Source organism: Podarcis muralis, chromosome 8, assembly GCF_964188315.1.
Source record: "Podarcis muralis chromosome 8, rPodMur119.hap1.1, whole genome shotgun sequence".
NCBI lineage: Eukaryota > Metazoa > Chordata > Lepidosauria > Squamata > Lacertidae > Podarcis > Podarcis muralis.
Genome location: NC_135662.1, coordinates 24,457,488 through 24,482,798, shown reverse-complemented (window position 1 = coordinate 24,482,798; position 25,311 = coordinate 24,457,488). Strand labels below are relative to the sequence as shown.

Genomic DNA, 25,311 nt, shown 5'->3' with positions numbered 1-25,311 from the left:
GGGGGTGGCCTGGGGCATAGTCCTGAGGCCAAAATAGAGGCCTGGTGAGCTGCATTCAGTCCCTTGGCTCTGATGTTCCCAAACTCTGGCTTATCTAAACATGGCTTCCCACAAACCCAATTCAATCAGCACCATATTGCTGAATCAAGAGCATGGGAACTGGGCATGAGGGAAGCCATTCCTGTGGATTGCGCAGCCCATGCCAGCCACACCGCAGTCTCCAAATCAGGAATCAGTGTCTGCTGATAACTGAGACTATGTGGGAGGAATGCAAGATTTTTAATGTCCTCAAGCCCTACGATGAGTGCAAATTTAAAATTAATAAGCGTTTATCAGCCATTAAGCTTTCAGAAAACAAGCTCTTCCTTTGACTTCCTCACAGTGGGATTTTTCTTACAAAACAACTGCAAAACATCACACTCCGTAAAAGCTTTCACAATTCCTCTGCTGATTACACACAGTTCAAAATCCTCGCAGTGTCAAAACTAAAATGTTACGCCTACCGTCCTCAATAAACTTTAAAAAAAAGAAAGATCTTGTTTTTAAAGCTTCACTTGCTTTGCCAGATATAATACTCATTCCAGATAACAAGAAACATACGGGCATTTTTAAGGGGGCCGAAAAGACACGGCACCTTCTCTCCCAAGGTAATCTGAAAAGGCAAGCCACATTTTAAATGGAAGAGCAGCTCATGATTTGAATAAACCTTCTCTAACAATTTCAAAAAGTGTTTTCTACTTTACCTATAATTGTCAATCCTTAGGCCCAGAATTATTAAACTGCAGTTAAAATGTGCAGACAAAAGCTTTCAATTTGTTTTTTTTAGTAATTACATAAGCCACCGAAAATGTCACATTCCCCCACCCTGGCTTTTTCAAACATTTTATTGTAGAAAGAAGCAAACTTAAAACAAAACACCAGTTTAGGATGAGAAAGAAATGAAAGCCAAGTCCTCGGGAAGAGGAAGAGGGATTTTGGTTAAGTTGCTTTGTCTGTTTTTCTTTCCATGATGTCAGGCCCTGGAGGCAAAAAAACCTCTCAGACAATACATTTAAGAGAAGAAAAGGTGGGGATGGCTTGAAAAGAGCCATTTGTTTCAGACTGAGCAAGGACCAAATAAAGGCAAAATCACTACAGGTCAGATCTGCAAAGCCCTCTGGAATAAAGTAAAATAAAAGAGAGTGACAGAAAAGACACATTTATTTCTTGCAGACGTTTCTCCATTAAATTTAACCAACTTCATGCTATGTCCATTAACCGGAAGATAGTAAAACCAAATAAAACTTATTCCCAACAGAAAGGGAAACATCTCCTGGCCCCTTGATGGAACTTGGTGCTAGCTGCTGCTCACTGGAACAATCTCGCTATCCCCCAAAGGCAGAACACATCCCTGAAAATATTTGACATGACACCTGAGCTGGAAAACAAGAAATAATGGCCACTCCTAAGAAAAAACATATAGCAATTCTGCTCTCTAAAGAACCGCCAGACTATTGTGAACCAGGGAAGAAATGTCCCAAGTAAGAAAGAACTGAAGCTTTAGCTCAAGCTGCCAGGCAAAAGCTATCTGATTTTTGTTGTTGTTGTTTAGTCGTTTAGTCGTGTCCGACTCTTCGTGACCCCATCGACCAGAGCACGCCAGGCACCTCTGTCCTCCACTACTTCCCGCAGTTTGGTCAGACTCATGCTGGTAACCTCGAAAACACTATCCAACCATCTCGTCCTCTGTCGCCCCCTTCTCCTTGTGCCCTCCATCTTTCCCACAGTTTTAGGAAGGGTTTCTTCAGTTTTCATAATGTAAGGGAAAGAAAGAACTATCATCTTACCCTAAGGACGTTTTATTTGCATCACAAACTTAGCCTAGTTTAATAGCGATTCTCTTTACACAAATCCCAGGACTATCATGGAAAGGCTTCGAGGACACATCAACCAGGAGGGTGAACAAAAACTTTGCTTCTCTCCAACAATGGACCAAAGTAGACACAGAGGGCGTGGGGGAAGGAGTTACTGGTTTGGGGTTTTGTTTTGTTTTTGGTTCCTGTTTTTGTCATGTATTTTGTGTTTACATAGTATTTTTATGTTGCTAACTGCCCTCAGATCTGCGGATAAAGGATGGTATACAAATTTAATAAATAAAATAAGAATAATACCCACCTAGCAGTTCGAAAGCACTCCTAAGTGCAAGTAGATAAATAGGTACCGCTTTCTAGCGGGAAGGTAAACGGCATTTCTGTGTGCTGCGCTGGTGCAGGCTCGCCAGAGCAGCTTCGTCACGCTGGCCACGTGACCCGGAAGTGTCTTCAGACAGCGCCGGCTCCCGGCCTCTAGAGGGAGAAGAACGCACAACCCTAGAGTCGGACACGACTGGCCCGAAAGGGCAGGGGTACCTTTACCTTTATAAATCCAGTGCCACCTAGTGACTAAACTGTATAGCAGCATTATCCAGACAGAACTATAGTTCTGAGTGTGGTCCTGGAGATCTCTTAGAGACTGTTCAGCACCCTAAATAAACTACAGTTTCTGGAATGGTTGTGAGAAGGCCATGAAAGTTAGAGGGCTATAAAATGGATATAAGCCTGTATACTAGATATGCCCTTTGTTATATTTCATGAGAAGATTTTTTCCCCCTTCAGAACATCCAAAATATCCCCTCACAGAGCCACAATTTTCAGAATTCTCTGGGAAGAGAGATCAACCATTAAACCACTCCGAGAATGGTAGCTTCAGGAAAGGAATAGGGGTCTCTTAACAACTCTTCTCACCCTCAATGAACTATAGTCCTGAGGAGTTGTGGGAGAAGCCATGGCTGTTTAAAGTGGTATGATACTGCTTCAAATGTATAGTGCAGATGGGGCCCAGAGGTTGCTGGACTACAACTGCCATAAGCCCCAGGTAGCAAGGGCAATGGTGAGGGATGATGGGAATTGTAGTCCAACAAACATATTGAGGGCTATAGTGCTCTCTTAGGCCACACAAGAAAAACAGATGACTATGGCTTAGAATCAGCAGGGGTCTCCAGATGTAATCTCACCTCACTTTTAAGTGAAGGGACCATAGCTCTGTCACAGCACATGCTTTGGATTCAGAAGGTCAAAGGTTCAATACCTGGCATCTCCAGTTTTTAAAAAGGGTCATGCTGCAGGTGATGGAAATTACCTCGGTCTGAGATCGGGGAAAGCTGTTGCCAGTCATAGTAGTCAGCACTAGCCTAGAGGGAGAAATAGCTCTGATCTCCTGTAAGACAGCTTCCACTGGTGCAATTAATGAACCATTCTGGCTCACAGGGCCAAACTAACCAATGTTCAGGAGCGATGTTAAAAGGCTCGTACTGGGCTTTGTTTTCCCTCTGCTGGTTTTTAAACTGAAAAGCAGCACCAGAGGCTGCACCCAGGAGCAAAAAACAAAACAAAACAAAAAAGTGGGATGGAAGATCTTCTTAATTATTGCTCTTCGCACCATTTTCACACAGCAGCTCCCCCAAGCTACTTTCCCAGCCATGAGGGGCTGGGACAGATTATGGGACTTGTCTTTTGGTAGAAGAAAAGCAGCTAGAGGGTAGGAAACAAGTATCAAGAGAGGGAAAGGGTTAAGCCCCCCCAGTGGCGTAGCGTGGGGGGTGCCAGGGGTGCCGGCCGCACCGGGCGCAACATCTGGGGGGGGGCGCGAGTCCAGAGGGCCCAGCCCCGTCGTGCCCTCGGCCCGCCCCTATTGTCAGAGCGGCCGACCAGCCTCCGCCTGCTCCTACCTTGCCCACCCGAGGACTGCGGCAGCGCCCGCCCCCGTGGCCACCTACCCTCGCCTCGCCCTTTGGCTTGCCTCCCTCGGCCCCGCCTCTCTCCAATGGCCGCGGGGGTGTCCTGCTCAGCGCCGGCGCCTTTTTTCAGGAGGTAGGGAGGCTGGACAGGGAGGTGGGGTCGGAAGTGGGCAGAGAAGGAGGGGAGCTCGTAGCCAAAAGGGCTGCGCCGGCCGACAGAGCGCCGGGGAAAGTTTGGAGAGGAGAAACGCACCGTCATGATTTCCCGGTGGAAGCGGCAGGATTAGGGATGGCAAAGCGTAATTACGCATGAATTTCGCTGGGTGAGAGCTTCGGGGATCGATCGGCGGAAATGGGAATCAATTGGAATATGAGAAAGAGAGAGAGAGAGGGACCATCATTCATAGGCATAGATTTGTAGGGTTAGGGGCGCAAATCCACGGGTTAGGGGGCGCAAATTACTTGCCTTGCCCTGGGTTAGGGGGCGCAAATTACTTGCCTTGCCCCGGGTGCTGACAACCCACACTACGCCGCTGAGCCCCCCCACACACACACGTTCCTCTGCTGAATAGTCCTCCAGCCGCCTGCATATTAGATGGTATGGGCCCAAGAACTTTGCTTATCTCAAAGAGTCCAGGCAACAATTAGCCACACTCATGCAGACTTTAATATAATGTTAGAAATGGATAGGGAGGCTGCTGCCCAGTGGGAAAGGTTTTAAAGGAGTGCATTTGGGAATAAGACTTTTCCTGTATTTATGGATAAGATATAAGCATTGATCAATCATCCCTTGGATTCTCTGCTTTGTTTCCTTTTCCATTTGAAAGTCAACTCTCCACATTTCTTCACCAGCATTCAAATTTTCTTTTGAAAAGTCCCCATGAAAGTTCATCTGCATTCTAATGTGCGCTTCCCCTGATATAACCCATTATGTATGCAATTTTGCTTTTGCAAGCAATTTTCTTCTAATATAATAAGTTTTGCATTGGATCATTTTGGTTGGGAAACTGCATTGGGTGTGGAGAAGTGAACATTTCTTGGAATTGACTGCCTTTCAGTTCCTGAATTTCTACCAGGAAAGGCATTTTTATACAGCAAACCTGTTTTTTGTTTGTTTGTTTTTGTTTTTACATTTTCTCTATAGATCTGATTCTCAGCACTTCAAAACTCAATATATATATATATATAGAGAGAGAGAGAGAGAGAGAGAGGGAGAGAGAGAAGCTGGCATACGCTGTCCAGCCCAAGATGTATGCCTGTTCCATGCTTTGAAACTGCACAATCTGACATTTGCAAACTCCAGGATCTCTGGTGATATTGCAATGATAGGGCACAGCTCCTAGGACATATTCAGTTTGGCAGGTCCTGAAAGTTAAACCTCAGGTTTTACTGCAGTGCTTCAAGGGATACCTTGACTGACAGAATCCCCAAGCTGCTCCTTCTGCAGTCAGGGCAGCCCTTCAGCGCAAACATAGTTATTCAACAAGGAACCAAAGAACTAAAAGCCAGTAAATATATCCATCTATAAGGCACAGACAGATGAAATCTGATTGCAGAAAAGCAGCCATGACAGAATCACTTTGCATGCTGCCTCAATGGGAAGGAGAGGGAAGAGGCCGCACACAAAAATTGGTGTTTCTCACTCCCCAACCCTCACCATTTCCACAACATATGCAAAGCTATCGTTCGGGCCGCAGCTCAGTGTAACGGTACCAGTGGCGTATGGTGAAATTTTTCATAGGGGAGCAGTTAGGGCCAGAGTTGCCTCCTTTTAGCCACCCTACTAAAATCTAAGCTGTGTACACACATAGCCTTTGAAATGCACAGGGATCATTTTTTTCACAATGCACTTTTGTGCATAGCCATTCTACACAGCCATTCTACAATAAAGCCATCTAAACTGGCAGCTACTGTCTGCGTTGTCTGCACACACAGGTGGGCATGTAATCCAACTAGTACACAATGGTGTTCTCTATTTCTCTCCCATCAATTAGTATTCCTACAGACATACAGAGATAGATAGATAGATAGATGATGATAGATGATAGATGATAGATAGATAGATAGATAGATAGATAGATAGATAGATAGATGATAGATAGATAGATAGATAGATAGATAGATAGATAGATAGATGATAGATAGATAGATGATAGATAGATAGATAGATAGATAGATAGATAGATAGATAGATAGATAGATAGATATAGATAGATGATAGATAGATAGATAGATATAGATAGATGATAGATAGATGATAGATAGATTAATAGATAGATAGATAGATAGATAGATAGATATAGATAGATTGATGATAGATATAGATAGATGATAGATAGATAGATAGATGATAGATAGATAGATAGATAGATAGATGATAGATAGATATAGAGATAGATAGATAGATAGATAGATAGATAGATAGATAGATAGATGATAGATAGATAGATGATAGATAGATAGATAGATAGATAGATAGATAGATGATAGATAGATAGATAGATAGATAGATAGATAGATAGATAGATGATAGATAGATGATAGATGGATAGATGATATATAGATATTTGCGGGATAAGGACACCATGGGGTTGATATCTTCTCAATACCTGAGCCAAATTCCACCTACATCTGTAATCAATAAAAGTTGTGGCCATTTTTAGTCCAGATCATTCTCTGCTTGAATTTATTTCATCACTCCTTACTTTAGCCACTGCCTAGGGGTGGGTGGAGTTGCAACTTGGACTACAACTTTTGTACAGCACCTGCATCCAGCACTGAATGAACATTATCACACCATGTGTACACATCCTGTTTTATCTGGGGCATAAATGATGGACACTTGGCTTGAGCATTGTGGAACCTGAAACTACTGAAACTAGTTGTGTTTTAAATTTGGAAAAACAACTTCTAAACTGAAGTCAGATTATATAAGGTATTTCAGATTTACAGAATATCTTGTTTCTGGGGTGACGACCTTAATAAAGTTTTGACTTTTGGCCTTCCACATCTGAAACTTCAATTCCATTTTTTTAACAGCTGTGACATCTGTTTAAACATGTGTCTCGAGGGTCACATAAAATGGAACCTTAAGCTCTGGTGCCATTGTAAAAATCATCATTATCATCTTGGTTCAAAATGTTTGAACCAAAATTTCAAATGTTGGTAATGTTGTTGTCCTGACATTTTCTGAGGAAGTTTCTATCAGTGTTTAATTCTTAGCATCCTATAATAAAACTAGAATATTTATTAGTGGCATGTGCCCTGAGTGTCACTTTCCAAATATCTCCCCTTGCCTTGGCTGCCCCAGGATACAGCAAGGAAACACCAAAACAGAGTTTCACAAAGTCAACACGGAAGAGTCACAGTTCATTATATTCAGAACCAGAAGGTCTAGTCTCTTTCCCTCATTACATGGTAGGAAATGTTCGTATGCCATACTGTGTGTCATAATACCCAGAACAAAAACAGGAGAAAGGGGTGAACTGCGAGAATAAGAATAACCTGAAATGGATTGATGGATAAATCATATTTAGTCAAGAGAGATTGATTCAGAATACTAAGGAATGTCGGCGTGGATGAGGCTTCTGGGAAATGATATATAATGAATTGAAAAAAATGTTGAAATATACATTTGTTAAGAAGCCAGAGGCATTTTTGTTAGGAATGATAGGAAATGAAATAAACAGAAAAGATTATAAGCTTTTTTTATACGCAGTAACAGCGGCAAGAATACTGCTAGCCCAAAAATGGAAACAAAAAGAATTACCGTCGATGAAAGAATGGAGAATGAAGTTAATGGAATATGCAGAACTTGATAAATTAACAGGAAGGATCCGAGGCCTACGAGACCACAGATTCACTGAACACTGGAGTAAATTTGTAGACTATTTGAAAAGTATTTGCGATGAACAATTAACGTTTGTAGGTTTGCAAGAGGCTGTGAAAATAATATTAGAAATATTGTAAAAAAGGGAATAAGAGGGAGGAGGTTTTTAATAAAAGGCAATAATAGATTAAGAAATGCGGAAGAAGGACTAAAATGGAGGATTTGCAGAAGAGCTGAGGGAACTCCAAAAAAATGTATTTGTGAAAAATTGTGTTATATGTTTTTATATTTTTGTATTGTAAAATGAATAAAAAATAATTTAAAAGGAATGTCAGCATGGATGGATTTTAGAACATCTTCAGATGTGGACCGTAGACCTTGATTAGCATAACTGCATTCACCATTCAGCTTTTGCTCTTGTTTGTTGTATATTCACAACATTATAATGTGCTTTTGGAGAACTTTTGTGAAAATATAACACTATTGGTTATTGCTATTTCATGGATGGTTTTGCCATTGCAGGTCCCTTTTTTTGCCTTCTGTTCTCCATCTTAGAGGGAGTAATGGCCAAACTTGACTGCCTGCTATACCCAACATGCTTTTCCAAGCAGGTGTTTGTTGCCATCATACTTTGACATTTCTAGGGAATATTGTGCACATGCACCAAAAAAGAAGGGAGAAATGCTTAAACTCTTATAGACTTATAGTTCAGCCGTAGAGCCCATGCTTAGCATGCAGGAGATCCCAGGTTCAGTCCCGGGCATCGCCACTTTAAAAGATTAAAGGTAAAGGGACCCCTGACCATTAGGTCCAGTCGTGACCAACTCTGGGGTTGCGGCGCTCATCTCGCTTTATTGGCCGACGGAGCAGTTTCCAGGTCATGTGGCCAGCTTCTGGCGAACCAGAGCAGCACACGGAAACGCCGTTTACCTTCCCGCCGGAGCGGTACCTATTTATCTACTTGCACTTTGACGTGCTTTTGAACTGCTAGGTTGGCAGGAGCTGGGACCGAACAACGGGAGCTCACCCTGTCACGGGGATTCGAACCACTGACCTTCTGATTGGCAAGTCCTAGGCTCTGTGGTTTAACCCACAGTGCCACCCACGTCCCTTTAAAAAGATTAGGAAGTTGGTAATGTGAAAGAAACATCCTGAGATCTTGGAAAGTCACTACCTGTCAGAGTAGACAATCCTGGACAAAAAAATAATAATCTAGCCTTCCTATAGTTAGCATGGATCAAGTCCTACCACTGCCATTACCTTACTACCCCTAGCCAGGCATTCAATCTACTTACATCAAAAGAAATATATGAGACAGAGTAGAGGTGTACTGCCAATCCCTACACCTTCTGCCATGTTGCCTGGAAGACAAAATCAAATCTAAATTGGACAAGGGGTCTCCAAAAATAGAGAAGACTCCCTACTTTACACCTTTGTCCTCAAACTCATTGAGGGCTCTAAAGGATAGAGATGTGCTGCAGGAAGGGATGTGACTTGCTAGCCTGCCGCTGCTCCCACTCACCTATTTGCTTTAATGAAAGTAGAAGGAACACCCAAATACAGCTGTTATGTGGCTATTAACTATCACTTAGTCTGAACTATCCTGAGCTAGCAAGAGATGCCTGACTGCAAGCATAGCTGGCTTATCTGCTGCCAAGGTGCTTTAACTGCAGACACACAAACTGTATATTTAAAGTACTTCCCACAAAGAATTCTGGGGGCTTTATTTTACCACTTGCAAAGCTGCAATTCCCAGCTCCCTCAACAAACTACAGTTCCCTGGATTTTGGGGGGGAAGTCATGTGCTTTAAATCCAGTGCTTTTTTTCTGGGGGTACGCAGGGGTACGCATACCCCCTAAACATTTTGTGATTCTAAGTTTGACCTCATTGAGGGGCAGTATTTCAAGATGAGTAGGAAAATGAGAGTACCCCTAAACATTTTTGGGGGGGGGAAGCACTGTTTAAATATATGGCGTGTGTGCAGCCAGAGGATTTGTGGGGGCTCTCGCTCACTTTCCAGTTTTCACTGCCCTACATTGCAATAGATTGCATGAAGGTGCCATTTATGAGTCTGGACCAGGGAATAGTTAGTAATGAGATGCTTGCCTTGGCAGTGGTTAGATGCATCCTTCTTCCTATAGACTTTATTGGGTTTCCAGCACCCTCTTCAAAAAGAGCAAAATCCCCGGCTTCCAACGTTAATGTCACTACTAGTCATCTGTAACCTTGTAAAACATGGTACAGAAAAAAACATTGTCTGTTCCTTCCTGATTTCCATCATTCCCTCCCTCCTTTCCTACACACACACACACACACACACACACACACACCCTTTCCTGGCTTTTAACTTTCTCCTTTGAAATGTTCTCACAGGGTAATGCAGCTTGTTAACTGGCTGCCAGTCTGGTTTTTCACAAGTTTGCCACGTTGCAGTGACAGGACCGTAGCGAGACCCAGATGCTGCAGAGTAAATAAATAGCACATCTGGGATTTGGAAGTGGGCTGGCTCCACATTATGGAAAAAGCCGATGCAGGGACATATCCAAAGAACACACAGCTGGAAACCATTAATGTTGGAAGGAGAAAGGGAGAAGGGGGCAGAGGACTGGAATGGGGTGGGGGATTACTGGCTGTCGCAAGCCTGAGAGCTGTGAGCGTCGATAGAAACTCCATTTATACAGCCGCTGAATTTACTGCATTCCTGAGAAGCGAATGGTGGTTTATAATAACTGACCTCAAGTAACACAAATTCGGATCAGGCTGGGGTGGGAAAGCTGGCTTGGAGGCTGAAAACATTTGGAGGGAAATGGTGAGAGGATCCTGATGGCCGTGGATTTTGTAGCAGCAGGAATCACCCTTCCGAAACTTGCTTTGGAGAGAGGCACAGCCATTTCCTAAGCCTAGAGTGCCACATGCAGATTCAAGCCTGTGCAGACTGAGACAAGATGCACAGTTCGTCATTCATAACAGGAGAAGCTGGTAGATTATTTATGTGTGTGATTCAGTGATGACTGCCAAGTGGGTTGTGGTGGGTTGTAGAGACTTCTAGGTTACTTTTGTTGTGAGTGGTGAGAGACAGGCTATGGGGAACTGGAACACAGGAGAGGAAACTAAGACCCAGGTGAAATTTCTCAGAATTTTCAATGTTTTGGCTGAGTATGCAGACCCAATGAATGAAGAGAAGCAATGAAAGAGAGGAGAAATGGGCAGGGGCAAGGAGAGAAGCAAGAGCCCAGGCAGGAGATGTGTGGTAAAATAGAAGAGCCAGAGGCTGGGCTCCACTGGACCAGTTTACAGGGGTTCTGTATGCTGGTTACACATAATTCTTCCGTCTGAGCCTTAAGGGTTTCTGCACCAGCTCATAAATGATTAGGCTATCAGAACTAGTGATGGATGAATCATTTCTCTTTTTTCCAGTTCTTGGTTCAGTTCTCCACATTTCCGAATCAATTTGCAATTTTTAAAAAAGTTCTCATGAAAATACATCAGCTTTTTAGTGTGAATTTCTCCTAATTGACACATTTTTGCAAAGCAATTTCCCCTAATATATAGCATATTTGCAAGTTATGGCCACTAATATGTGCATTTTTGTGCACACTACTAGGCTGGAGAGCTGCATTGCAAAATTCAGAGAATTTGAAAAAAATGATTGTGTTTTGGTTTGCCAATTGTACACAAAGTCCAAATTTGGCAGGTTCACCTTTAAATGTGTAGTGAATCTAATCTGATATGGCAAATGAAGATTTTATCATCTTGCACGATCTGCTGAAATTATATTTTACACTACAGTATAGATCAACCCTAGCAACTGGGTTGAACTAAATACAGATGGACAGAAAACTCATATACTCCATTCCACAGCAACGTTTAATTGGGATTCCATTTGCAGTCCACTTCTTCTGTGCTGTGGCTCGTAATAAAAACCCCTTATTCATACTGCAACTTACCGTAGCCTAGGAATTTGTTACCTGAACCCTAATCAGACGACCTGTTTCCATGGATCACTCTTCAAGATTTGTAATTCATCTCTCTCTCTTTCTTATGAAGGCTTTTGTTAGCACAGACCTCCTGAGCAGCCCCTTCAGTCATTGCTCCTCATAGTCCATTCTCTTTGCCAATGTACTAACAGGTGGTTGAAAAGATTCCAAGAGTGGGGTCAGCTGAGGCCTCTGACAATAGCTTCACAGTTTCCTTCTCAGGAGTGTGCTCTAGCAGACTTCCTGGCTGATGGAGAACATGCTTGATATTTTACAGTACTTTCTCACATAATCCTTTAAGTTGCAAAAACTGGCTGCACATCAGGCTTGATGGTTGGGGAGTCAGTACCTAGAAAGCACAGAGGAGCTGTTTAGCTTTCGGAAGGACCACACCAAACCATCAGAACAACTGTGCAATAAGCAAAAAAGTAAAATAAAAAAAATCTATGCTTCCCCCCAGAGTTTAACCCAACAACTAAAGAAACTGGTTCTGAACCAGTAAAGCTGTCTTATACTGAGTCAGATCGCTGATGGAGCCAGTCAAAGGGACACAGGAAGCTATTTTATACAGAGTCAGACCACTGGTGCATCTCATTCAGTATTGTCTATACAAGGAGTAGGGAACTGGATCCAGCCAGAGCCTTATCTCCCCTGCTCCCCTGTCCGTGGGCCAGATTTGGCAGTTGGGTGGGGTTCACCCTCCTTTTAATCACCAGGTGTCAAAATGATGTCAAGTGACATGATGCTTTGAAGTCCCAACAATCAGCTGATCATAGGGACTCCAAATTGCCACCCTGGGGCTTGCAAAGAGACTGGTGTGGTGCTTTGAAGCCCCAAAGGTCAGCTGATTATCAGGATACAGTACAGATTGGGTGGGGACTGTTCCCTGCTTATTGAGCTTTCCAGAGACATCTGGTAGCCCACAAGCAGAATACTCAGCTAAATAATCACTCACTGATCCAGAAGGCCACTCTGTAAGGCAGCCTTCCCCAATGTAATGCCCCTCTGGGTTTGAGGGGGGGTTGGGGGGGAGAGACTACAACTCCCATCAGCCCCAGTCAGCATGGCTATTGGTCAAGGATGATGGGAGTTGGAGTTCAACATGTGGAGTGCACTAGGCTGGGGCATGCCGCTGTATGATTTTGATAGATGGCTCATCTTGCCGTTCCCATTACTCCTTGCATTGCTGTTCTACTGGAATCACTGTGCCATATGTGGTTCTATTTTAATAATTTTAACTGTTAAAGCTCCCTGGTTGTTTTTGTGATGTTTGTCTTGTTTTGTTTGATGTATTTTAACTAATGGTTCATTTCTTGTGAGACACTCTAGGGTCCCAGAGGGTCAAGGGATGTCAGATAATCTAATGATAAACATGTTTATATTTTTCTGTTCCTAAGTGCCAATTTCACCAAGTACTGAGATTCAAACTGTCAGTGGTATTTTGCCCTGGTCTATTTCAGTGGAGATTAATGCTGTTCCACTGTCCAATTTGTATACAACCTTTTTCCAACCAATACCTGGCAGCATTTTAGCCTTGCAACAGGCCTGTAAATGAAGTTAATGAGTGGTCTAGATGCAGAAATATAGGAAACTGCCTTTTACTAGGAAAGGCTATTAGTCTGCTTAGTTCAGTACTACTCTGTGTTCAGTACATACTACTTAGTTCAGTCCATACTCTGTACTGTCTAATCTGACTGGTAGAGATTCTCCAGGGTCTTCAGAAGAGGCTTAGAATCATAGAATCATAGAGTTGGAATAGACCACAAGGGCCATCGAGTCCAACACCATCAGAGCACTCCTGACATATGGTTGTCAAGCCTCTGCTTAAAGGTACCCCTGCCCGTACGGGCCAGTCTTGACAGACTCTAGGGTTGTGCGCCCATCTCACTTAAGAGGCTGGGGGCCAGCGCTGTCCGGAGACACTTCCAGGTCACGTGGCCAGCGTGACAAGCTGCATCTGGCGAGCCAGTGCAGCACACGGAAACGCCGTTCACCTTCCCGCCAGTAAGCGGTCCCTATTTATCTACTTGCACCCGGGGGTGCTTTCGAACTGCTAGGTTGGCAGGCGCTGGGACCGAACGATGGGAGCGCACCCCGCCACGGGGATTCGAACCGCCGACCTTTCGATCGGCAAGTCCTAGGCACTGAGGCTTTTACCCACAGCGCCACCCGCGTTCCCAAGCCTCTGCTTAAAGACCTCCAAATAAAGAGACTCCACCAAAGAAGGAGACTCCACCACTTCTCCTCCTTCTAACTGAGCCTTTAACTGAAGGCGTTGAGGATTGGACCTGGAAACGTTTACATACAAAGCATGTCATCTGCTACCAAAATGGGGCATGAAATCAAGGATTCCCCAGGAAGGAAATGTGGCAGTACTTTGTGACAATTCCCTTTACACGGATGGGATAAATGCAAGCTTGAGTTCTGACAAAAACGTTAAATTTCTAGTTACCCTAAATTCCATGCTGCAGAATAGTTGGTTGTGAAACCAACCAGAGGGGAGAAGACCCTTATTTTTAAGTGGCACCCAGGATGTGCTGTTGAACTGACCACAGTGCTACCAGTTTTAATATATATGCAAGTGGGCATTTACCAATAAAGTCCAACATGCTCACATTTGAATTCAGAAGACAAAGCTTCTCAAAAATGAGGAGATTGTTGTCAAGGAAGTTGAAAGAGAAAGTCAAGAGGGTCAAATCTCTCGAGAATGCTTCAAGGTTATTCGAAACCACAATAATAGCTCAGCTAAAACAAAGAGTGTCTTCTTCTTTGGTGATCACTCATAGCCGAGTAAGATTGTCTTCCATAAACATGGTTTAACAATGAGTCCGTAAGTGACTGTGGAGGCTAATTCTGGATCCACACGTCCTTCTACAGTGGAAACATTGGTTTCCGGGTGGGAGCTGATCGTGGTGAGGGTTTGCCAAGTGTGCCTTCCTCTTAGCATGTTTCTCCCTTGCGTCCTGAGTTCGAGCATCTTCAAAGCCTGTGACACCTTTGGTAAAGGCTGTTCTCCAATTGGAGCACTAGCAGGCAAGTGTTTCCCAATTGTTGGTGTTTATACTACAATTTTTTAAAAAAACTGCCTTGAGACATTCTTTAAACCTCTTTTGTTGACCACCAGCATTATGCTTTCCATTTTTAAGTTTGGAATAGAGTTGTTGCTTTGGAAGACACATCCGCACAACATGACCAGCCCAACAAAGTTGATGTTGAAGAATCATCACTTCAACACTGGTGATCTTTGCTTCTTCCAGTACACTGGTATTAGTTCGCCTGTACCACAAATCAGGAAAGGTACTACCAAGACTAAGAGGATGTCAGCAAGGTTAACTAGCGGAGTCATGTTTAACAAACTATTAGAGGCAAGAAAGCTATCTTCAGAAAATGAAAGTTTTGTCCAAATGAGAAGAAGAAAAGGAATACAAACTCTGGCAAATAAAATGCAAGCAGACAAGAACAGATGTGGAAAGCAAGAAAGAATTTGAGGAACACTTACCTAAAAAACATTAAGACCAACAATGAAAAAATACTTAAAATCATTAGAAAGGGAAACCTGCAAGAGGCTGACCTTTGGCCAACAAGGGAGTCAAAGGTGAGCTAAAGGACAAAAATGAGATTGTATAGAAACTGAATGAATTATTTGCCTCTGTCTTTACTGACAGAGTTGAAGGGCAAATCCCTGTGCCTAACTTAACTTTCTTAGGAAGTGACTATGAGGAAATGAGGCAAATGACAAGGTATGGAGTTCTAGGCCTTATTGACAAATTAAAAAATCAACAAATCACTGGATCCAGATGCCATCCATCTGAGAGTTCTTAAAGAACTCAAATATAAAATTTCTGATCTTCTAACAAAAATATGTAACTTGTCCCCAAGATCAGCCTTCATTCACGAGGACCAGAAAGTGGTCAATGTAACCAAATTTTGAAAAGGGATGTAGGGGGGATCTGATTAATTACAGTCTAATTGGTTTAACATATGTTCCAGTAAAACTGCTGGAAAGTGTTATTAAAGATAAAATTATTAAGCATATAGAAGAACAAGTCTTGCTGAAAAAGAATGAGCATGGCTTCCATCAGATGTTTGGCAGTGTAGTCCTATGAAGGACCGTAGTTCAGTGGTCAACAATCTCCTTTGCATGCAGAAGATCCCAGGTTCTATCCCCATCATCTCTAGGTACTGCTGTGAAAGACTCTTGCCAGAACCCAGGAGAGACACTGCCAGTTGATGTAGGCAATTGTGTGCTAGATGAACCGGTGGTCTAAAATATAAGGCACCTTCCTATGCTCCAATACATGTTTGTTGTTGTTGTTCTTTAGTCGTGTCCGACTTTTCGTGACCCCATGGACCAGAGCACGCCAGGCACTCCTGTCTTCCACTGCCTCCCGCAGTTTGGTCAAACTCATGCTGGTAGCTTCGAGAACACTGTCCAACCATCTCGCCCTCTGTCGTCCCCTTCTCCTTGTGCCCTCCATCTTTCTCATGAGGTGGCCAAAGTATTGGAACCTCAGCTTCAGAATATGTCCTTCCAGTGAGCACTCAGGGCTGATTTCCATCAGAATGGATAGGTTGGATCTTCTTGCAGTCCATGGGACACTCAAGAGTCTCCTCCAGCACCATAATTCAAAAGCATCAATTCTTCGGCAATCAGCCTTCTTTATGGTCCAGCTCTCATTTCCATACATCACTAATGGGAAAACCATAGCTTTTACTATACGGAGCTGTCAGGGCTGCCTCAGGTCCCAGCTCACAAGAGACCAACGCCAAGTCCAGTTTATATACAAAGATGCTTATTGAAGTGTATTGTACGCTCCACAGCCGAGGCGCGCAGCCCCACGTCTGTTACGCTTAGACCGCTGGAGTCCCCTCTGAGTCAGTCCCGCCTCTGCACCACTTTAAGAGGCTTGTGCTGCTCCACCTCTTCCTTTCTTTCCTTTTCCGCAGGGTCTTCCTGCCCCCTGGGGTTTTGCCCCTCCTGGATTCCCCTGACGTGGAATCCCCAGACAGCTCTTCCCCCCTCCTGCGTGCTTTGGGACCTGGCTCCTCCTCCGGGCTCCCTGTTCTTCCGCGCGCCTCCACATTTGAACTTGGCGCGCGTTCGCAACCTCTAACCTTCCTCTTGACAGTTACACTACTCCCTGCACTACTCCCCTCCCTTTCCGGGATGATGTCTTGCTCCGATCTCCCCTCCCTCTCTGCTTTAGGACCTGCTTCCCCTGTCACTCTGGAATCTCCACCCCCTTCACTGCGCTCTGGTGGAGAAGCCGGTCCCGACTCCCAGCTCCCACTTTGGGTTCCCCCGCTGGTCCCCTGCTCCTGACGAGTCCCCCCTGTGACTCACCTTGGCCTGACCACAGGCGCCCCCTTCTGGGAATCCTCCGAATCACTTGAAAGACTCATGGAATCCCTCAAGTCATTGTCATCCTCTTCCTCGCTGCCCTGGGATTCTTCCCCCACGCTCTCCGTCTCCTCCCTCACCTGTGCCTCTGTCCCTGAACCCCTGACAGGAGCTTTGTTGGCAAGGTTATGCAGAGGTAAGTCAGTGAGCCATACTCCCTACTGTGTGTACTCAAGGTTACAGCCCACAAGCCTTTGGGAAGAACTAAATGTTATTAAAGCAACAAGAACGGAAAATAGAATGTCTCACATGACTTAGACTATGTTCTGCCACCCTCAATTTATGGACTTCCCAGCACCAGCAATTGCTGCCCAAAGCACCATTGTGGGTGCAAGAAAACACAAAAGAGCTGTGACGTCAAGATTTGGGATAACAAAATATGCTATTGTCTTTTCTGATGCCTATGGAACATCTTTGTTTTACAACAAGCCTTTTAAGCAGAGATTTTTATACCAGTCTGTGCCTGTATTGGATTTGAAATTGTTTTTATATAAGAAATTGCTTTGTACTTGTTTGTTACAGTTAAAGCTTTTGTTGTTAAATCACTACAAGCTGTTTCATAGGAAGCAATTCATTTTTTAAAAAAAATGTTGCATGTTATTGGGAGGAGGTGGTTTCTGGCACCATTGAGAGCTGTCCTTTCTCACAGCACAAAAAGAATTAGCTAGTTTTGAATGCTGAGATAAAAGGGTTCAGGAAACAACTGGTGAACTCAAGCTTAGCTGTCAATATTTAAGCTTAATATTTGCAAACTGCTAACATTTTTTGAAAGATAAATGTTGCACTCCAGTTATGCCAGCCTCTGAATTCCTTGTTGCCTTTCCTTTTCACCTAATCTTTCATAATTGTTACTGGTTTCCACGATCATATTCCCTACCGGCAACCTGACCCCTCTGCTTATGGGTGACATTCACCATATTGATTCAGCTTGGTCTCATCAAGCAGCAATTTGTACTAATGGGATAACACTTGGTGACAGCACGCAACAGCAAGCATTTGGAGCAAAATATCCTTTTCTTTTGGCCCATTTCTGCAACAGTTGTTAACTCGTTAATCACCATTTCCTTAAAAACACATTTCCCTGCATAGCAAAATATTCTGTGGACATTTAGGAGCCAATTCATATCCTCTCTTTTTTTTATCCCCCAGCCCAGAAGTCAACACAAAATAAATAAATCTGAATATAAGTATATATATGAATCTCCAAGTGGCATACAAAAATATAGTATAAACAAGATAGAAGAGTCTCATAAAACAGATTCATATATAAAAAACCCTACACTATAGTTCAATTAGCGCTGTGTAATTTACCAGATACTTTTAGCATGCTGCCATTTTTATTTCCTTTTTTTGATAGGTACCCAATAAATAAATGCCCAGGAGAGGGAAAAACGATACCCTCCCACTGTACTCCCAGCACTCGCTTCCTAAATACAGCTAGGAAATTAAAGCAGCCATGGACAAGTAGAGCAAAATGGCTGCTATAACTTACATGTAAGGAAAAAAACAAACTCACACTCTCATCTTCTTCATTGATAAATGCATGTTGTGAAGGAAAATTCTGGACTTCTCTTTGTCACAGACTCTCCCTGCTCACTAAGCCCTGTTTCCTCTTCAGCTTCGGACGCCTCCTCTTCCCAGTCTTCTCCCTCTGACCACTCATTGTGGTCCAACCACCATTCCCCTGGCTCTGAGTCTTCTTCCCTTGGAGGTTCCTCAGCTGTTTTCTCCCACCATTCTTCTGCATCCAACCAGTCCCTGACATCAACCTGCTGCTTCTTCAACTGATTTCTCTCGCATTTGGAAAGTTGGCACAACTCAGCCAAGATATCCTCCCTAACACATAGTGCTATCAGAAATCATCTTGGTTTCTTGTGGTGCTATCAGAGAATGCAACACATCTGAACAATAAACCGGCACTCGTGGCTCTATAATCTAGTTGTGAATTATTTTCACGGTCTTTGCTCTTTTTTTACCTAAAGACTAAGTTAAAATGAATCTATAATCCACCAAGATATACAGTCATTTCTTTTTCAAAAAAGATAATGACAAGGATGACTTGGTGGGCAACAAGGCATATTTAAAATTGTAGGAGATTTGATCAAATTCAATGAGAGAAACTCTTCTGACTGATGAGGAGGCTGGAGAAACTAGAATTTTTTGTTAAAGGAAATTATGACTGAAAGAGCTATTTCAGTCAAAGAGTAATAAGCATGAGGAATAAATTATTACTAGATGAAATCAATAAAGCAAGTAGTAGAAATAAATTTAAAAGCCTACTAGTTACCCTTTTGCGAAGAGAAAGAAATAGCATGTGTTTCACATTCATAGATCTGAAGAATCTTCAGAGGCATCCAGACTTTTATATGACCTCTCGACCTCTGTTCCTTCGCCAGTATGTCAGCACTAATATGTTCAGTGCCTCGGTGTCCTTCACTATACAACCCTGATGGAAAATTCCACAGGAAGCATGAAGCATATAAACAATGTTCAAGAAAAACATGGAAAACTAGGAAAGAGGTGAAGTATAAGGACAATAAAGGATCCTTTATGACAGCCTTCTCTATCTGAAGTCATCTGGGTGTTGCCGGACTCAAACTCTGCAAGAGTCACAACTTTACCTGCCACACACTTAAAATCACATATGGCAGGTGACTGTGGTTTGGCACAAACTGTCTCATGGGCCAAATGGGGCTAAAGGCCCCCCACCAATGATTTCATGTTTTGAGATTGAGGCATGGCAAACTTTGTTGCTTCCCCAACTTCTTATCCACATGCACAGTAAGAGAAGGAGATTGAAAATTTACGCTGCTAGTTTTGAATCCATCATTGTTTCCTGTTGCATCCAGATTTGTGCTTAGTTCAAACTAGCCAGAGTCAAACCATGGTTTCGAATCCTGGTTTGATAACTAATTACAGTCAAATAGTCTACAGTTTCCCGAGTTTGAATGTAACAGGAAACTGTGGTTTATTCAAAATGAAAAAGCGCAAGCTTTTGAACTCATCCCAATCTGCAGAAAGGAGAAGACATGTGACCAAGGCTCATTGCAGCTGATTCTCATTATCCTGAACCATAGTTTAACACTATGCCTCAGCAGGGCTGTTGTCAGTTAAAACTAGTGAAATTCCCTGAAAAGTTATCTCCATGTTTTGCTGAATGAACAAAGAACACACATGAGGTTATCTGCTCAATATGTAAACTGCTAGCTAGGCCCTTGGGGTCTGTCAGGAATCCAGTCACAAAAATTGTTCGTTCACACAAGCCTCTCTCTTGTGTATTCAGAGCCCAGGAGCAACTTGAGGGAGTCAGGCTGTGCCCATTAAAGGCACACAGAAGGCAGCCTTAAGGCTAAACAATGTGTGAGATATCCCTGTGTGTGAACTTCTGTAATCTGTGAGAAAAATGGCAAGAAAGGAAGAACAGAGTCTGCTTTTGGCCACATGGGGACATTCCAAATGGCACAGCTGTGCGAAAACAAACCCGCGATTCCAGCCTGAGGGCAGAGGACATTAAATGCTGCTCCTCAGAATATTTTTCTTCTACTTTAGCTGGCTTGTCTGAAAGACTTTCTTCTTTTTCTTTTTTTACTGAGTCTGGTTACAGGCTTTCAAAAAAATAAGAAAGCAAGGAGGAGAAAATATATGCTCAATGTTTTTTTGGAAAAAAAAAAAAGGCTTTGAACAGTAGGTGAGGGTTTGTTTCTCAAACAAGTGCAGACTTGGGCCACCCAGGTCTCCTGAAAAGGGAGCCAGGAAACAGATGCTTTCTAAGAGAGCGGGAGGGAATGTTTAAGTCTGAAAAGAAGTCACCGTTCAGGGAAAGTTAAACATTAGAGGGTTGAATTAGAACAGGAGACCTAAAACACAGAATGGCTGGCATCTCAGTTGGCTTCCAAATGACATCAGCAAGTGTGGAATTGGGGGGGGGGGGACACACACCAAAATAATTATTTCCATAGGTCTCATCTGCACTATACATTTAAAGCGCTATGAGGCCACTTTAACAGTCATGGCTTCCCTCAAAGAATTCTGGGAACTGTAGGGTGCTGAGAGTTGTTAGGTGAGTTGTTAGAAGCCCAAGCTGGCTCACATGGCAACACAGCACCGAAAGATGTGTGTCCCGATTTAATCAGCAGAATGTTGGAGGGCATGGTGTTATCAATGTTCAAGGACATGTTCCAGTCAGGCAAAGAAAGTTGGGGTACAAGTAGTCTGGGGAAAGATGGCGCAGCTGCAAAGGATTCCAAGGGCAAGACAGAGAGTCCTAGAAGACTTCATTACGCCCCAGGGCCTGAGGTTCCCCACCTCTGTCTTGGTGGAAAAAGGCAAGTGCTTATGGTATGTGTTTATAATCTCAGGATCCCTGTGATACCCTCTTTTTTGTCCTCTAGGACAGTGTTCCCCAACCTTGGGCCTCCAGCTGTTTTTGGACTACAATTCCCATCATCCTTGACCACTGGTCTTGCTAGCGAGGGATGATGGGAGTTGTAGTCCAAAAACAGCTGGAGGCCCAAGGTTGGTGAACACTGCTCTAGGAGATCAGAATTAGTCTAGGCTGTTATTTTCATTTATAGGAAGGCAATGGCACCAGCTAATGAGCCAATTGATATTTGCACCTAATTATACATCTCAAGTGTCTCTGATTGTAAGGAATGTCATTGACTTGTATTAGAATTTTTAAACTCGTCCTCCATCCTTCTATGAAATGCTCCCCAATTTTCATGCTGACTCCGCCCCCAAGCCCCACTGTTTCTCAGGAGTGAAAGTCCTTGTCTCACATGGAGTACATTGAGGGGGGTAGAACTGTATCAGCCATATCAAGTGCTCCACACTTAGGGCTCTCTTCAGGAACTTGTTTTTTTTAACTTTCCTTTTAGTCTAGATGGTAGATTTGTCAGATAAGTACATCTTGAAATCAGTTAAGATGGTTTCCCCAACAGTGAACTAGTTTTACTTTATTGTCAAGTAAATGTCAAGTGATAGTAATCCAAACATGATCATTACTTATTTTAATCAGTTAAAGCAAAGCGGCTAATCAATTAAGGGCATCTTTGAATAACTTCACATCCCTAAAACACATCCAAAATGTCATCTGTAATGATAAACTATGGCATTTATTTTAATTGGTTTAATTAATCACTTAAAATCACGATAGTCAACTGATTAAAAAAACTTTTAATCAGAGGACAATCTTTAAAATGTTTATTTCAAATGTTATCAATCATTGGTGTCTCTTTCGATAGGCGAGATACTTCAGAACAGAAAATACTGATGTGAGTCTATGCATGTCTGCTCAAAAGTAAGTAAGTTCCATTGAGTCCGATGGTGCTTACTCCTAGGTAAGTGTGTATAGGATTGCAGCCTGCATTTGTTTGCTCCACTGTGCAATTTTCAGTGACACCAATTGAAATATTGTGTGTTCGTATCTGACATGTTTATTTCCCAGAAAAGACTTCTGAGCATTTACACTAAAAACTTCCTCTTTTTCCATTTACAGCTGTTGTGTGTTTCCTGAGCAAGAGTTTCATGATGACTAGTGTCCTAGGCTCAAGTCTGCAAATGTTTCCAGTGGTTGCTGGCTAGCACAGCCTGGTCTGTAAGGCAAACTGTGTGCTGGCAAGCCTGCAGGCATATGCGTTGTGTAATGAGTCCCATGTTATAATGGATCTAGTGTTAGAGAAAATTATGGGTGGCACCCACTGAGAACATTTCCTATGCAAGTTCCATTGGAAAGACCAGGAGCTGTACAAGAGTTCACATTCATTTCCAAATTCATTGTGACTTGCGCAGGAAGACATTTCCTAGCGGTCTGTGCCTTAACTTCACACAGATGAGGTGTTGCTCAATGTAGTTTCTGCTGTTCTCTTGATTTTGGCAATAGCAAATGGCCACCTTCCAATTTGCAAGAGGTGTAGGACATCCAACTCCAGCTGCTGTTTTAGTCAATGCACCTTCATAACATATCTTTAGGTGCCGGGGAAAAACATTCCTCTTCTCCCAGGTCTCTGGCTAATTAAACAATCTAGGGCCTTTTAAACTGGGGTGGGGTTGTGGATTTTGTTTGGTATATATTTTTGTGTATTTATATTGCAAACTGTCCTGTGATCCTGAGATGAAGGGCAGTATAGCAACAACAACAACAACGGTTTTCATATCCATCAATGGAAAAGTGCACTTTGGTGGCCACTGTAATTTAGCAACTTTTGAGGATTGTGAACTTTAAAAGCTTGCATCTGGAACCAGCAGATTAAGAGATGCCCTGCTAGATGCCTAACATTTCATTCCCTCACATCTGTGGTAGGTTAAATTTAGACAAATCGCTAAACATTTCAGTGTTTATCCAAATTGAAACTCCAGGCTTTTGAGGTTCCCTCATCAATGGCTAAGTAAGATTTGCCTGACTTCATTTAGAATAAATACAGAACCTAAACACAAAGCCCAGGGGAGTTTTTGATACATAGCCTGCCTAACCCAGCTGGTGGAGTTGGGATTTTTCATAAATGAAAGTGGGCAACTAAGTCAAACAAAACATAAAAATAAAGTGTTTTCTTTTTAATCTTCCAGAGCCTCTTTGAAAAAAAGGGATTGTCCTTTCATTTAGCATCTCCTCCCCCATCCTTCAGTCTTCCTCTGAGTGGCTTCTGCTGGCTCCCTCACTGTGAGAAGCGAAGTTACAGGGAAACAGGCAGAAGGCCTTCTCAGTAGTGGCGCTCTCCCTGTGGAACGCCCTCCCTTCAGATGTCAAGGAAAGAAACAACTACCAGACTTTTAGTAGACATCTGAAGGCAGCCCTGTTTAGGGAAGTTTTTTAATGTTTGATGTTTTATCATGTTTTTACTATTCTGCTGGGAGCTGCCCAGAGTGGCTGGGGAAACCTCAGCCAGAATGGTGGGGTATAAATAATAAAATTGTTTGGAGGTCCTAGCAGGGGAGCACAGCTATCGTATACCCTTGACCGAAGAACGGTACACTCCTTTTATCTGGGATGGTTGTCCTCTTCCACCAAGCGCACAGCTTTAGGAGGGACGCACATGGAGCGGTGAGGGAGGAAGGGGACACCCGCCTAGCCAGCCAGATCAGCCGAATCAACCCTGGCGATCAATGGGGTGACAGATGTCGCAGCCAGATGGCCCTCACAACTAAAGAATCATGGCAAGAAAAATTGGTGGACTATGCAGAACTGGCAAAGCTGACATACAAGCTACGGGACAAGGATAACTATAACTTTAAAGATGAATGGGAACCCTTTACAAAGTATTTGAAGACGCAACAAAGCAAACTGGACTCCTTGGCTGGTTTTGAATAAACATTCACAAACTTTTTATTGATAATAATCAGCTAAATAGTTTGAGGATCTATACAACTGTGTAACATGCAGAAAACAGCATTTTTAGAGAAATCAAAGACCGGAACTGAGGGAAGTTGGGGGTGGGTGGGTTCTGTGGGGGGAGGGAGGGGGAGGGAGGGAAAATGGGGGGAATAAGGATGATATATTTCTGGATAATCATTCAACAGAAATTAATTACTATTTTTTTAAAAAATAGTAAATCAGGAGCATATTTGGAGATTGGGGTGGGAGCTCCAACATCATGGAACAAAAGAGAGTGTTGCCACACCCATAAGATTACCTTGGGGAGATCCACACAATACATTTAAAGCTCATTCGGCACAAATTTAAAACACATAAATTCCCTCACAGAATCCTGAGAACTGTAGTTTGTTTATGATTCTAGGAATTGTAGTCATATGAGGGGGGAAGTCTTGTGCTTTAAATATGTGTTGAATGTGATTTAAAGGTATGGTGTGGCAGTGTTTTCAGTCTCTCAGTTTCAGCCGGTAACCAGTCTTCACCACGAGGCAAGGCTGGATTGCCTCCAGTTTGGGGTCCTGAGCCAGTCACTAACATGTGAGCAGTTGCCCCAGTGCAAGTATTTAAGAGATCGCTCTGTGACACAGATAAAGAGTTGTTGCTGTTTTGTCGCAGCAATAAATGTCAGCTGACGAACGGATGTTAGTTTCAGTGCATAGTAGTGAATATGGTGATGCTTCCCATTCTATCATAACTATTATTACAAGGGGCACTTAATCAGGCTTCCTGGAAAGAAAGACCGCTCTCATTCCTTTTCTGGGTGGTATCTTGGGAGAAATGTGTTCTTTGAAGCCTCCTACGCATATCGCCAATATTGCTTCCAGATGAAATAAGGATCTGAGAGAAAACTAGGGAAAGGGGCTTTGGTTCATTTCTTGGACCAGTGAGTCCTCTTCCTTCCGGGGCTTTTAAGGAAGTAGTTCTATTTATTCCCTAGATTTATTCCCTAGATTTTACAGCCAAACCAAATTTGAATACTT

The 25,311-nt window shown here is 43.0% G+C and overlaps 1 long non-coding RNA gene across 1 annotated transcript; it reads left to right on the top strand.

Moving 5' to 3' along the window:
* The first annotated feature begins 10,208 nt into the window (after positions 1-10,208).
* Positions 10,209-24,374, top strand: LOC114600395 (uncharacterized). The gene is made up of 3 exons (XR_003707543.2): positions 10,209-10,563; positions 22,206-22,261; positions 23,527-24,374. It is a non-coding gene; the product is annotated as an uncharacterized LOC114600395 (long non-coding RNA).
* The last annotated feature ends 937 nt before the right edge of the window (positions 24,375-25,311 follow it).